The following is a 16,617-nucleotide window of genomic DNA, read 5'->3' as shown; positions in this document are numbered from 1 at the left end:
TCTGAAAATTGTAACCCTCAACCCAGCTTCAAAAACGATGAGCTTTCAGTCTTATGTCTGTCTGAATGTCTCATCACTGTCTCTGTCACTCTCTTTCACACACTCAGACACACAAACACGTGCACATGTGTGCCATGAGGGTAATAGGTATCCCCGGTGCCTGAATAGCTGCTGGCACACCATAAAGACTTTTTAAATGAGTATGTGAACAAACCAGGAGGGGTCATCTGACTCAGGAGGAGATAACCAGATTCTCTTTTTCAGGACTTTGGGATTCAGAGATGCCAGGCAGCTTCTGCCGGCTGTGTGCACACAGAAGCAAAGGCTGCCAGCCTGCTGAAAGAGAAGAAGGAGCAGGTGCAGAGAGAAAAGTAGAGATAAGAAGCCAGGTAGCCCAGGAGGCATGAACTGAGTCACCTCAGTTCCTTAAGGTTTCTAGGTCCTAGTTCGAGACCCTCCTGAGCGGGGCTGCCCCTCCTGCCCTTGGAGTAAAAAACTTGGCCTTGTAGCTTTAGAATGCAGCATCTCATTTGCACATGTTATAGGGTTTCAATTATTTGCAAACAGAAAATCCCTCTTTGTGACAAAGCGGACTGATCTTTATACCCTGCCTTCAGCTTCTCAAAGTTATCAAGTTCTGCATTTACAATATGCATTCTTAAATCTGTAACTAAGATGACCCTGTTAAAGGAAAAAACAGGATGTGAGAGTTCATATTTAGAATCTGTTTGTTAAAAGTCCAAATTAAGAGAAATGCCAACACACTGAATAAAATCATTTAATTTTCACATTCTAAGACTACAGTTAATCAGAAATTTTATCTACTCCAAGTTGAGGGAGATAAGTTCCAATGGAAAAACATAATATTACCACTGAAATGGTGATGACTTGATGCTTTTCAACCATTATTGTGAACATAAACAGTACTGAATTATATATTTGAATGTTGTTGAAAGGGGGAAAATTTAGGTTGTATAAGTGTTACTAGAATAAAAAATTTTTAAAAATTCCATGGCATGGGAAGCAGACTTGGCCCAGTGGTTAGGGCATCCATCTACCACATGGGAGGTCTGCGGTTCAAACCCCGGGCCTCCTTGAACCGTGTGGAGCTGGCCCAAGCACAGTGCTGATGTGCGCAAGGAGTGCCCTGCCACACAGGGGTGTCCCTGCGTAGGGGAGCCCCACGTGCAAGGAGCACGCCCTGTAAGGAGAGCCGCCCAGCGTGAAAGAAAGTGCAGCCTGCCCAGGAATGGCACTGCACACACGGAGAGCTGACACAGTAAGATGACGCAACCAAAAGAAACACAGATTCCCATGCCGCTGACAACAACAGTAGCGGACAAAGAGGAACATACAGCAAATAGACACAGAGAACAGACAAGTGGGGAGAGGGGGGAGAAGAGGGGAGGCAGGGAGAGAAATAAAGAAATAAATCTTTAAAAAAAAACAAAACTCCATGGTACTGCACAACATAGTGAACTCTAAGTTAAACCATGGACTATAGTTAATAGCGCAATTATAAAAATGTGCTTTCATCGGTTGTGACAAATGTACCACACCACAGCAGGGTTTTAATAATAGGGTGGTATATGGGAATCCTGTATTTTATGTATGATTATTCTATAAACCCACAACTTCTCTAATAAAAGAAAAGGGAAAAAATGGAGGCAAAGAGAACTCAAGCCTTTTAAGTCATTTACATTATTTCAAAGCTGTGCCAAAATAAAGCATATGTCATACCCTCTATTAGCATTAACAACTTCCAACTATAATTTATAGCCTTTCCCTCATTTTCTTTGCTTCCAATGGGCTATAGGTTATTAATTCAGTAGGAACAAATACAAAAAGATGCCACATGTTATTTTCTTCCAGTTGTTAAATGTTACTATATAGAAGGGAACATAACTAGAAGTAGTTTCTTTAAAAAGCAAGATAGCACAGCAAAGTGTGCTAAGATCCAAGCAGCTTTGCCTGCTTGCAACGTGGGACCAGTCTTGCAGTCATCTGTACATCTCTTCAGATACAATGGCTTCAAAATACTGGAGGCTTTGTTTTTAAACTTTATGGGGTCATGAATCCCTTTGAGAATCTCTCCAGAAAAATACACAAATGTAAAAAAATTTCCTCATTGTTTTAGAAGATTCAAAGACTCCCCAAAGTCCCCAGTTATTCACAAACACAGTCAGTAACGTTTCATGAATAAATGAATTTATGAATAGCAGCTACACAAGTAGGTCATCATCATCATCAAAGTTATTAATAACATTTATATAATGCTTACTACTGATAAGCATTTCACATATATCTCAATCTTCACAACAACTTTATGAGAAAGATGCTTCCATTAACCATATTAACTGATGAGGAAACCAAAGCTTTGAAAGATTAAATAACTTGCTCAAGGCCATAAAGATAGTAAAAGCAGAATCAAGTCCAAGTCTCCCTAATTCCAAAGCCTTAGCCACTTTGCACTACTTCTTGAACTGATGACTACACAAGTATTTATTGGTCACAAACAAACTATTTCGATTAAACTACCATCACCCTACATGCTACAATCTTTGCCATAAAGAAAACTGATCCCTCATGAGTATACACCTATGTGTACTTAAAATCCTTTTCCCTCTTGCCCAGAAGGACTAAAGACAACCCTGTAAAATAGCCAAGCCCAGGTGGCGGACTTGGCCCAGTGGTTAGGGCGTCCATCTACCACATGGGAGGTCCACGGTTCAAACCCCGGGCCTCCTTGACCCGTATGGAGCTGGTCCATGCGCAGTGCTGATGCGCACAAGGAGTGCCGTGCCACGAAGGGGTGTCCCCCGCGTAGGGGAGCCCCACGCGCAAGGAGTGCACCCCAGAAGGAGAGCCGCCCAGCGCTAAAGAAAGTGCAGCCTGCCCAGGAATGGTGCCACCCACACAGAGAGCTGACACCACAAGATGACGTAACAAAAAGAGACACAGATTCCCATGCCACTGACAACAACAGAAGCGGACAAAGAAGACGCAGCAAATAGACACAGAGAATAGACAACCGGGGTTGGGGGGAAGGGGAGATAAATAAATAAATAAATAAATAAATCTTTAAAAAAAAATAGCCAAGCCCAAACAAGAACTGAAACCATAAATGTCCCTTAAAAATATCTGCTCTTAAGGAACTGATGCTTGGCTCCTTCTAATGGTCCAAGTTCAAATCCTCCTGGGGATTTTACAAAATGAAATTTCACAGTGAATGCTGATGAAAGCACAAGTCACATTTCTGAACTTTGTGAATGATTTTCTTCATAAAGTTTCTTCATGAACAGAAAATCTAGTAACTGGGCATAAAAGTGGCAAATAATCTTTGCTATGGGCAAATAAACATGTAATTCATCTCCAGGGAGAAATGACCCAAACTGCTCCTTTTAAATGAGGGGGACTAAGCATTCAAGGGGAACACTAGGAACATGTAGAGTCCAGAACTCCAAGCTTGCTTGGACTGGAGGAACCCTGGCTCAAGCCCCAACCTGCCACGTCCTGCCCAGAGACCTTGACACAGTGCCTTTGCCCCTCTAAGGCTCAGCAGGTCATCTATAAATAAAGAAAAGACCAACAATAAAACCTATCTACCTCCCAGGGCTGTTATGTGCACTCAGCTAATGCATGGGAAAGCACTCTAAACCTCATATTTTTTAAAATGTAACATTTAAAAAAGAAAAAAAAAAACAACAACAGTAAATTGCTGTTCCTATAGGACAGGTTATTATTTTTAATGTCCAAAATCACCTCTATGAGTAACTTCAATTTTTAAAACGCCAACCAAATATTAAGGATCATTAGGACAGTTCTTGAATAAGGACATCACGGTGCACCTGCACTTGGGAAACCTTCCCTGATGCCCCCAAGCTGGGTTAATAGAGTCCTCTCCAATGCGCCCTCTGTATTCTGCTGATGCCTGAAGTATAGTCACTGCCTTGTAGAGTATTTATGTTTACGTGATTGCCTCCCATACCAGAACAGAAGAACTGCTTCAAGGAGAGGAGCATTTTCTTCTGCTTTTCCTCCACCTACTCATCTGTGGGAGGCAGCCACTATGATGGTCTCTAATGACCCTTGCCTCCTGGAATTCATACCTTTTTTCAGTCCCCTCCCACGCTGCCACAGGGCTGGTCTGAGTAGCCAACAGCACCCACCAGAAGGGATGATACATTGCTTCTGATATTGGGTAATTTTAAAACTATGGCTTCTGTCTCTCTCTCATCACTTGCTTTGGGAAAAGCCTAGAGAGAGGCCCATGTGGTAAGAAATCAAAGCTTCCTGCCAACAGCCCTGTGATCCTTCAGCCTCAGTCAAGTCTTCGGAGACTATGGTCCTGGCTGACGGCTTGATTGCAGCCTCATTTGAGACCCTGAGCCAGAACCATACAGCTAAGCTGCTCCCAGATTCCTAGCCCTCAGAAACTGTGTGTGATGATGTGTCTTGTCTTAAGCAGCCTAATTTGGGGAAATTTTCTTAAACAGCAATAGATAACCAAGACACCTTAGAATAGGGTTATAGAGAAAGAAATCATTCAAAAATGGAGGAATTTAGGAATAACATATCATTATAATATAATGACTGTAAAATTTACTATGTATTGAGCACTTAACTATGTGCCAGTTATTTTACATATATGCCTCCATTTTGCAGATGAAGAAATACAATTCCACTGTTGATAAGTGACAAAAATCAGAATTTAAAGCCATGTTTGTCTGTCTTCAAAGATTGTGCTCTTTCAGTTCCATTAAGTTGAATGGATAGATAGAGGGATTAATTTATGAAAAACAGGGCAAAAGAGCACAAACAGCAGGCAGCTTGGGTTAACAGTTCAAGGAAGAATATAGTACAGAGAAGTCCAGAAAAAGTCACTTAACACAATGAAAGGACAGAGCAACTGTTCTTCAAGGATGGACTAAAAATTTAGCACTGCTCTCTTCCATCAAGAAAGCAAGCGGACTAAGAAAAGACTGATGGACGTTGATCAAATCCTGAAGGATGTGGCCAGATGGAGCACAGTTGGAACTGTCAAATGTGAGCATACCGAAATAAGGGGGGCCCCTTTCAAGCTTGGGAGAGGGAAGTCAGGCACTCTTCTTTGCTGCTCACATCTCAGCTAATGGCATAATTATTGTCCCAGACAGTGGGCGAAAAGCCAACCACCCAACTGCAAGGCTCCCTCCTGCCTATGGAAAATAGGGCTGATGAAAGAGTTCTCCTAGTGCTAGTGAGGAACCAGCCAGCTTCCAACTTTTAGTGTTTTTGGATGGGCTTGGGAAGGAAGCCCACTCATGGAGCTCTGCGATCATGCCAATTTGATAAGATCATTGTAAAAGTTAATATTGCAGGTAGGCGGTGCAATGCCTGCTACACGGTGGATGTACCAAATAAATGCTGGTTTCCTTCTTCTCCCCATTTCTCCCTTACACTTTTCACTCCATACCTGATCTAAAAAAAACTCACCCCATCCCATCTCTCTGTCACCAAAAGGAAGTAGGGGTTGTTTTCAAGGATTACCCTAAATTTACTTGTGCACAAAGTCTGATTAGGGCATTTAAAGCTACGTAGAGTCATCCTGGGTATACACCTGTTCTGTGGGGAAAGCCCTCACTTGCAGAAAAGCATCTTGCCTTGATTCAAGAACATGGATTCAAATATGAGCCTTGCCAACTACTATTGACATTGGTTTCATCATCTGAAAAAGATGAAGAGCTAAACCACTCTGACAGGGTGTATTCCAAGCTTAAAAGCCTCCATGTAGGTGAAAGAATGTTTGTAAAGTGGCTAGCACATAGTAGAAGCTAAATTAGTCAAATTAAAGAATATTGAGGGCAAGCCTCCTGGATTTTTTCTCACTTAATTAAGTCCTTTGGTGAAAAAGGCAAAGCGGACTCTTCCAGGAGTCCAGGATAGTAGAGAAGGTACAGCCTGGCCCTTAAAAAGTAGAACTCCAGCAAAAGAGTAGTGAAGCAAACATAGCTCCAGTCCTACAGGAATTCAGGAGCCAGGCTGCGGGTAGACGCAGATGTGGAAACAGATATTCAAAACGGATTCTGTGTGATAAAGTGTTATATAAGAGCCCAGAAGGAGGAGCAATTGTTTCTGCTCAAAATGAGGAAAACTTAACCAAGGAAGGGATGTTTGAATTAGGTATGTAGTAGGTGTTTTCCAGGGAGAGTTGAAGAAGGGAAATCCAGCAGAGGGAACGGAGCATGCAAGGCATGGAGTCAGAGAGCATGAGAAGTTCCACATGCCTGGAGCTAGAGGAAGTATGGGAGACAAAACTAGAGAGGGCCATACAGCCCAAACGGATGACAAGTGTGGGGGAACTGGGACTTGATTCTGCAGGGGGCTCTGCCAGACCTGGATAGAATGGAGAATGGATGAAAGTTTGAGAGACTGAATCCAGGGAGACCCATGGGAAAGCTGGCCAAGGTTGGAAGAAAGGGATTGGGGCAGAGTGATGACTGGGCAAAGAGAAAGCCTTGTTGGGAATAGTGGCAGGGGGCAGGGAGGGGCAAGGGTGGGTAAGAACGCCTGGTCAGCTCCATGTGTAAGGACCACTCTGACAGTTGGCATGCCTTAAAGAAGCCCCTTCTCTCGTGCCCTGGGCTGATGCTGCTCTCTCACCTCCTCCAAGGTTCCTAGCCCTTTAGGACTGTGAATGGAGAGGATCCCACAGAGATAACTAGCATTCCGAGGAGCTTTCCAATTTAATAAAGGCGCTATCTGGTTCCAGTGAGTTTCCCAGGAACATGATAATTACTCATTCTCTAATAGAGCCAATAAATATAGCTAGAGGATAAGTAATTAACAACCTTTTGCTGGAAAGTAGCAATTCTTGTGATCTATGAAGTTTCCCTTTCCTGTTCACTTCTTCTTTGTTATTGCAAATATGATACTCTGGGAAAGTGTGCCATTCATTGTTCTCTGATTTAATCACCAAAGCATGCTGTATTTTTTATTAAATTCATTCATTAAAATTGACTCAAATGAATTAAAGCTGGAAGAGCTCAGCGAGGCCTGCCATCCACCTCACTTCTGTTTCTGATTGTAATCCTTTTAATGAGATCAAAATAGTTATCAAACAATTTTACTATGGGAAAAAAGCCCATGTTAGCAGGAGGGAAGATAACCTTGCACCTTTCATAATCTCAGTACATCACAGCATTCTCCTCCAGTTATTTACTCTGGTGTCTAACTCCCCACCTGCAAAGAATCTTTATTAGTAGTAATTCTATTAGGCAAGAGAAAAATTTCACAAACTTCTAAAGTGATTTACCTCTTGGCTTGCAGTTTTAATTAAAATTCCAGTTTATTTAGCAAATAGCTCTAGAAAGATTAGATACTAATTTAGCACTATGTTCTTTTTCCACTTTCCAATTCATAAGGGTGACACAAATAACAAAATAGTCGGGTTAAATGACTCTTGCTCCATTCCATCATAATTCAGCCTATGGAAAAGAGTTCCAATATCAATTAAAATTATAAATTAACTCCATTATGCTCTGCAAAATTATCAACAGTAATCTCCCTGCACTCAACTCCCCTCACAGTGGGTAAATTATATCTGTTTGCCATTAGGCCTCAAATTACCCAGTCTCTTCCACATCAAAACTTTTAACTGAAATGGAAACAAAGCAAATCAGGTTTCCATTTCAGCATCACTTTCCTCCCACCCAGGATATTAAACAACAATAGTCATACCTAAGACTTCTTACGGCAGCTCATCCACTAGTTAAAACCAGATACCGAGGCCAATTCTCATAATTTATTACAGTGGAAATTCCCAACAGAAAGCTAGGCTAAAGGTACCATCAAATCATTCATCCAATGCACAAGCAAATCAGGTCTTTAAGCCAGGCACCATGCATAGGAACAGAGGGTTAGTGGTAGGAGACGAAGCTGGACAGGTGAAGATGAGAGGATGAATGAGAATTCTTACCTTCAACATGCTCATAGGGCAGTGGATGAGGCAGGCAAGTACACAAATCATGATCATGCCTATAGCCCCCATTTTACTAAGCACCTACTACATGCTGACTTTTTGAGCTAGACTCTTTACCCACACTGTCACATTTAATCTCCTCACAACCTTGTGAATAGACAATCATATCCACATTTCACAGAGGGGGCAACCAAGTGCTAAGAGAAGTAGGTAACTTTTGAGCTGACTCTGATCAAAAAGAGGGACATTGCCAAGAAGACTGGGGAGGGAAAGGTGTTCCCACAGGAGGAACTAAACAGCATGTGCGAAGACCAAGCAAAGAGAAACCAAGAGCCTGGAGATCCTCATCTATCTGTGGCCACTAAGCTTGGGTATTCATTTGAGCTCTGTAGTTCTATTTCTCCACTTGCCACATGTATTTCTCATTCTGCATTCCCTATTCTGCAGTTCTACAAGGGCCTACTCCCCTTTTCTAAAATTTCCAAATATTCACTATGATTTGTGCTAATCCTAAAGCACCTAGTGCTGCCAACATAATTTTTCCCAAGGGCATGAAAAGTGGTTTCCCCAAGGACTAGCCAGTTAAAGAAGGATAGGCTTTGCCCCCCTCAAACTCATTTTCTCCTACAGACCCCTAAAACCACCCTATAATATCCGAGAAACATATCACTTCCACAAGAGCATCAAGTTTTACCATCACATATTATTAAGAATTCATATTATTTTACCAGTAATATCCATAATAGTAAAAAAGTGACCATACTTTTGTGTGTGTGTGTGTGTGTGTGTGTGGTTTCAAGGGCTGGGGATTGAACCTGGGACCTCACATGTGGGAAACTGGTGCTCAACCACTGAGCCACATCAGCTTCCCTGAGTTGGTGTTATTAGTTTTGCTTGTTGTTAATTTTTTGTTTTGTTTTGTTTTGTTTTTTCAGGAGGCACCAGGAACCAAATCTGGGACCTCCCATGTGGGAGACAGGCACTCAACTGCTTGAGTTACATCTGCTCCCTGGCCACTACTTATTGATTTCATATTATTTGCTGTGTACTTTACATGTGGTATCTCAATTCACCCTCACAACAGCTCTATGGAGTAGGTAGATAGATTATTTCCATTTAACAGATGAAGAAACCAAGGCTTAGAGCAACTAATGGGTCTATGGTCATGCAGTCATCAAATGATAGAACAAGGAACAGAACCAAATGCCATTAGACCTCGGAGCCCATGCTACCTCCAGTCTCCTTCTTGGAGAGGTATGACTGAGTCTTTAGACTCCATAGAACTAAGCAGAGGAGAAATGGAAGAGGTTCCTTTAATGACACAGAATCCCAGTAACAGGAGCAGTAAACTCAGTGTCTTGGGCAATAAGGGCAAAGGGAAAAGAGATGGGAGAGGAGATTCTGCCTAGGAGCTCTCCAGAGGGCTGAACTGTCTCTGCCAAAGCGTTTGGACTCTGATCACCTACCTCTTCTAGTTGGGTGCCTCCACCTATTCTAACCCTTACTTCTTGATTTCAGGAGACAGTATAGCCACTAACGGGATAAGGCGCTTGGAAATGGGAGTACAGCTAGAAGAGAAACAGTTAACTTTTAGAAGTACTGAGCTTGAAGGGCAATAGGACATCCAGTTGGAGCTATCCTATAAGGGACGAGAAATGTAGGTAAACGTAGAAATGTAGAAACAGTGGTGAGAAGTCAAAGCAAGAAGTGCAAATTCATAAGGCATAGAGGAGAGAACTGGAGAATACGTAAATGCATTCTTGGAGTGATAACCAAGAAAGAAGAGAAAAGGGTCAGGGGCAGAGAGGGAAGGAAAGAGAGCCTTGGGACTCCTCCCAGCAGTCCTTGACAATGGATACTAGAATAAATACGGGGGAAATGGACTTGGCCCACTGTGTAGGGCGTCTGTCTACCACATGGGAGGTCCGCGGTTCAAACCCCGGGCCTCCTTGACCCGTGTGTGGCTGGCCCACGCGCAGCGCTGATGCGCACAAGGAGTGCCCTGCCACGCAGGGGTGTCCCCCGCAGGGATGTCCCCCGCGTAGAGGAGCCCCACGCGCAAGGAGTGCACCCAGTAAGGAGAGCCGCCCAGCGCGAAAGAAAGTGCAGCCTGCCCAGGAATGGCGCCGCGCACACACGGAGAGCTGACACAACAAGATGACTCAACAAAAAGAGACACAGATTCCCATGCCACTGACAATAGAAACGGACAAAGAAACAAGACGCAGCAAATAGACACAGAGAACAGACAACCTGGGGGCGGGTGGGGGTGGACAGAGAGAGAAATAAATAAATAAATCTTTAAAAAAAAAAAAAAGAATGAATAACTAAACTCTTCAACCCCAAAGTTGTGTTAAAATGTATTCAAAGAGGAAAGATTTTTGTTGCCTATGGCGTCAAACCTTGTGTCCCTCAAAAAAATATGTTCAAGTCCTAATTTCCAGTCCTGTGAATACAACCCTATTTAGAAATGGGCTCTCTGAAAATGTTATTGGTTAAGATTAGGCCAAACTAGATTAAGATGGACCCTAATCCAATAAGACTGGTGTCCTTATAAGGAGAGGAAATTTGGACACAGAGAAGACAGCCTTGTGACAAACCCCAATGTGGCATTAAATGGTGTTGAGAGGACAGAATTTTGGTGCTGTGGCTTTGAACCTGTGAATAAATAACCACCACCACTCCCCAACCCTCAACCCCCAAAGAACACAGAAAAAGAAATGACAAATTTTCTGGGAATAATAGAAATTGGTCTGCCATAAAGTGTCACGATGCAAGTTAATTGAAGCCATACCCACTCTTGCTTGAAGCAAAAACAGTTCCTTATAAATTTGAGAGGTCACTCAGAAAGGTCCTGGGCTTCTCCTTGGCTTTTCCAACCATAGAACCTAAATGTTTGCATGATGGGATATTTATAAACATGTCTCTCCCCGTGGTGGTAAAAGAGATATTAGAAAACCACATTTATTCTCTGACTCCATCCCCACTTTCACTCTCTACCCTCCTTCCTCCTACACACCTTATATAATATGCCCTTTATTAACTTTGTCTTTTCATGTAAGCAAACATTATTATGCATCAACTCAGTGTCAGAGAAGAATGAGGCACAGTTCCTGTCTTTAAGGATGGTGAACTTGCAAATAAATCATAATGCAAAGTACTAAATGCTCTAATACATGAGGACCTCACAGCTACTGGAACAGTGATTTTGGTGGTGGATGAAGATTGTGGTTAATATTATAAATGTAAGAATATATATAAATGTAAGTGCTAAGAATTTGGTGATACACAGGAAAATTACCACTAATGTAACTTACAGATAATAGGTAACAGTAACAGTAATATTGTAATACTTTGTAACAGCAGCAAGAAAATTTTTTCAATACTACGGGACAACAAAAGGGGGGGCATAAGGGACTATGAGATTTTTCCTTTTGGAGTAAGGAAAACATTCTAAAATTGACTAAGGTGATGACAACACAACTCTGATTAAAATGAGAATCACTGAGTGCATACTCTGAATGGATTGTACAAAGCATGGGATTGTATAACACAGGCAATCCAGTGGTGATGATAGGCCATGGTTAACAGGACAAGTATGAGAATATTTTCTCCTGAATAATCACAAATATATAATACTAATATAGGGTATTAATAATTGGGTGGGTTGAGGAAAAATAACACAAAACATAAGATATGGGCTAAATATTACTCTAAGTATAAATATTTTGACAATGCTTTTTCACAGTTTGTAACAAACGTTTCACAACAACACAAGATGTTGGCAGTGGGGAGATGTATGGAAGCCTTGTATGATGATATGCATGTTTGTTTTGTAAATTTACAAATTTTACTATATACTTATTTTTTATATAAATTCATGTATGAATGATATACTTCAATAAAATTTTATTTTAAAAAAATGCTATGGAAGCATCAAGCAGAGTGTAAGTCATTCTGCTGGGGGAAAAGGTGTGGTTTGGCTAAAATTCAGGACATGCATTAGAATTGGCCAAGGTCAGAAGACAGGGAGGTAATCTGGCTGGAAAAGGCCTGTGTGCAAAGGCATAGAACCATAAAAGAGAATGTTGTTAAGTTTCTCCAGGAAAGGAACATCTCTCAATAATCTATATTCCCGATGCCTAGGCCAGTCTCTGGGAGGGAACACACATAATAAATGCTGGAGGAATGAATGGAACGTGGCTCAGAGTACAAGTAAAGCCTGGCTGTGGGACCTGCAAAAGGAGAAGTAAGTGGAACCAGAATCCATAAGCCTCAAAACAAATCTTAATGTGGAACTGCTTAGGTGTACAGCAGACATGTGCAGGTTTGATCATTTCTCTAGCCAAGGGTTTGACATCAACTGATGACATTTCTACCTCTCAGCTGTGGGGAAGGAAACGTACTCTCAATCTATCTGAGCCACTCAAGAGTGATGTGCTAGTTCACAACTATAAGAGTCTACTTTATTAGAATTTTTAAAAGAATTAATACGTCAGCAATAATAGTCCAAATATAACTGAGGCAGGGGGGACTAGACCATATGTACATCTTTATCAAATTTTGAAGTCTCCTTTTGTTTCTGATATTGAACAGTTTTATCAACTTCCAAATCATCTCATTTTCACAGCTCAATACAGTCAACAGCTGTGGTAAAAGCCACAGATTTCACTACCTCCTTGAGATGAGAGTTGTTATTTCTCTACTAAGTCTTTAAACAAAACCGTTTGATTTACCTAATGAACTCAGAACAAACTGCTTGATGGCCCAGCTCAGTTGAAAATGACAGTTGGTGTTTCCCTGAAGACAACATAATGAGGCAACTGCACTTAATATTTGTCACCCCAATCAGCTGACATGGTCTACTAAGGCAAAGCCAGCCCACTCACGGCTTTCAGTCAGCTTCCACAGCATGCAGATTTAAACCTCTCTGATACAATTTAAATGCCTCTGTATTTCCACTTTGTGAAAAGCCTGGTGCTTTTCTCATGCTTTGTGAAGAAATTGAGTCAATAAAATTAACTTGGAAAAAAAACTGTCTTATTGCAAAGAATGATTAATAGGAACAGTATAGGATTAAGAATCATGCAATCAGGGAGTGATGTAGCTCAAGTGGTTGAGTGCCTGCTTCCAATGTATGAGGCCCTGGGTTCAAACCCCAGTACCTCCTAAAAACAAAACAGAAAAATCAACTCTCTTTGGGGAGCAGATGTGGTTCAGTGGTCGAGTGCCTGCTTTCCATGTATGACGTCCTGTGTTCAATCCCAAATACCTCCTAAAAAAAAAAAAAAAGAATCACACAATCAAGATTCTCATTCTAATTAATTGATTCATCCCCTCAACAAATATTAATCAAGTATCTGTTATATGTGGCTATTGAGCTAAATGCTGGGATACAGGGACACAGAACACCACCACATTTGCCAAGCGTTCACTATGTGTCAGGCATGGCTCTGAGCACTTCTCATGTATAAAGTCATTTAATGCTCCAATAACCTATGGGGTAAATACTATTCTCATACTCTCTTTACAGAAGAGAAAATGGAGGCACAAAGAGGTAAAGTAACTTGCCTTTCTAATCTCGTAAGTGGCAGATCTAAGATGCAAATCCAGCCAATCTGACTGCAGAGATGAACAAAATGTAGCTTTCCAGTCTAGAGAAGCTCAGAGTTTCTTGAGAAAATACAAAGACTGTACACACATGCACTTCTCTATGCCCCAGGGGAAAAGGTTTTACCTCTCTGTATTAGTGTCCTATTGCCACCCAAACTCGGCACCTTAAAACAATCCCCCTTTATTAGCTCACAGTTCTTTAGGTAAGAAGTCTAGCATGGCACAGCTGACTTCTTTGCTCAGGGTATAACAAGGATGAAATCAAAGTGTCATCCAGGGCTGCGGTTCTCATCTGGGCTGAAGGACCTCTTCCACACTTACTGGTTGTTGGCACGTTTCATTCCCTGGCAGCTACAGGACTAAGTTTTGCCCCCTGTTGTTTCTTGGTGAGTCACTTCCCCTGTCTGGGCATCCTCACCTGTATAATGGGGGGAGCTGACCTACATGACCTCCAAGGGCAGTTTCAGCCTCTAATCAGGGCAAAGCTGGAAATCAAACAGCTATTTCAGTTGCACGTGGAAGATTATTAGCTCCAAAGAGAACATGCTGCCATTCTCTTAAGTGAGGGAGAACCCTATAAGCATTCCTTCTTCCAGGTATCCTGTGGTTTGGGGCAGTTGTCCATAAATGGTATTCATGTGAATCCCCATAGCCGCCACCTTCTCAGAATGGCCTTTTGACTGCTCTGGTCACTACCTTTCCACTTTCCTCTTTTTAAAAAACTTATTTTAATTTTTACAAAAATTAAACAGAAAAGTTCAGAGCACAGTTGAACAAATATTCATATATCTGTAACTCAGAATTGACAAATGTTAACATACTGACATTTTTGCTTGAGATTTTTTTTTCAAGAAATAAAACAGTTCAAATCTTTGAAGAATCATTAGAGGTTATCAGTATTGTGAAGTGTTGTATGTCTTAGTTTGCCAAAGCTGCTACAACAAAGTTCCACAGACTACCTGGCTTACTTACAGAAATTTATTGTTTCACAGTTCTGGAGGTTAGAAGTCCGAAATCAGGGTGTCAACAGGGTCTTGTTTCCTCTTAAGGGGGAGAATCTGTTCCATGCCTCTGTCCTGGCTTCTGGTGAGTGGCAGTAACCCATGACATTCCTTGGCTTGTGGCAGCATCGTTCAATTTCTGCCTCCATCACATGGTCTCTCTTTCTCTCTATCTATCTATCTACCTTTCTCTATTTCCTACTGTGTCCAAATTTCCTCTCCTTATAAGGACAGTAGTTATATTAGATTAGGGAGCACCCTATTCCAGCTTGGCCTCATATTAACATTTTCAAAGATCTTATTTACAAATAATTTCACATTCACAGGACCAATGGTTAGGATTTGAACGTGTCTTTTTGGGGTAAACAATTCAATCCATAACAGTATGTGCCCTTTTTGTCCATGTTTGCATCCATAAACAATACATATGTATCATCCATAAATCATATATTTAGTATTGCTTTTTGTTTTAAAAATTTATGTACATAGTATCCGCTTGTTTTTTTCACACATTTTTATTTTGAGATCTATCCATGTTGATATATACAAATCTAGCCTACTTGTTTTAACTACTGAAGGGTACTCCAGCATATGAATATACAATTGATCTCTGCATTTTACTATTGATGGAATTAGGTGATTTCCAATTTTTTCTCATTATAAGGAATGCTGCAATAAACATCCTTTTTTTTCTCTTTGTACACATGAAGTGGAATCATTTGTGTCATAAAGAGTACACATTTTTAACTCTGCTAGATATTGCTAAATATTTTGCCAATCTAATGGATGTGAAATGGTGTCTCACTGTTGTTTTAATTTACATTTTCATGATTATACTAGTGAGATTTAATTGTTTTTCCAAATGTTTATTGAACATTTGGGTTTCCTCTTTAAATAACTTTTTTTTTTTTAACTCTAAGTAAATGGTTCTCTATCAGGATTACCCATAAGCTTTTAAGAAGTACAGAGGTGCTGATTCAGTAGAGGTGGGGTGGGACCTAGAAATTTGAATATTAAAAAGCTTGTCAGGAGATTATGATGAATAGCCCTTGATCAGAACCACTGCATTAAATTTATTAACTACAATAAATTTGAGGGGCACTGTCTGATACAAAACCTTTCTACTGTATTGATTGGAGGATGACATTGGAAAGATGCTATCCATCATATCACACATGCTGCCCTTTACACAGGCTTTCTGGAGCAATTTCTCCCAGGCCTAAGTGCTATGAAAAGCTGGGCTTCTTTCAAGCAACATTTCTTATTGTATCTTAAAGGCACCAAAACTTACAACTTGGCACATTTTTTTTTTCCTCGATTGCCAGAAATCTCAAAAGTAAATCTGTGACCCATCATAAAAACTGTGCATGTCTAAATATTTACTTTTCCCTGATTTCATCTTATACATCTTTATTATTCCTTTGCCCTGATTTTATTTACCTAACAATAAAAAGCACTTAAAGCAATATATGTATTTTTGAAAGCCACTTTATATACTTCTTGGGAATAATATAGGCATAAATAGATATTAAAATGATTTTAAATTTTGCCTTGTGTGTCTTAAATGATAATATACAATTTATGTGAGTTAAGGCCCTACTTTCAAAACCAGCCCATTGTCAAGATCCATATATTATATGAAAATAGCATCTGCTATTGATGTTGAACTGGAAAAAAATACTTCAGAGATGAACTGTGAACAATTCACAACAGATCAGTGCAAATGCTTAACACTAGAAAATGGGCTACATAAATTGGCTAGCTACAGCCATTCAGGTGCAAAAACAAGTAAGATTGAGTTTTTAAATACAATGCCATTTATTTCCAAATTGCTGGCATTGAGTTTAAAAACTGGTGCAAAACACTAATATGAACTAAATATGAAGGATAAATGAATGGAATTAAAACCTAGAGTGCAGGTTATTAAGAGGCAAGAGGAGGGCTGTGAAGGAGTACTGATGCTTAATGTATGTACAAGTTTTAATCACCTTGACTGTAATTGTGTGGAAATAGAGTTGATGGTAGCACATTATAATGAGTAGT

General features: G+C 40.6%; 1 protein-coding gene across 1 annotated transcript in view; it reads right to left on the bottom strand.

Moving 5' to 3' along the window:
• The window catches only part of TTLL11 (tubulin tyrosine ligase like 11), a 259,912-nt gene that overhangs the window by 216,469 nt on the left and 26,826 nt on the right, over positions 1 to 16,617 (bottom strand). The window lies entirely within an intron of this gene.

Source organism: Dasypus novemcinctus, chromosome 8 (assembly GCF_030445035.2).
Source record: "Dasypus novemcinctus isolate mDasNov1 chromosome 8, mDasNov1.1.hap2, whole genome shotgun sequence".
NCBI lineage: Eukaryota > Metazoa > Chordata > Mammalia > Cingulata > Dasypodidae > Dasypus > Dasypus novemcinctus.
This window is presented reverse-complemented; position numbering and strand designations above follow the sequence as displayed.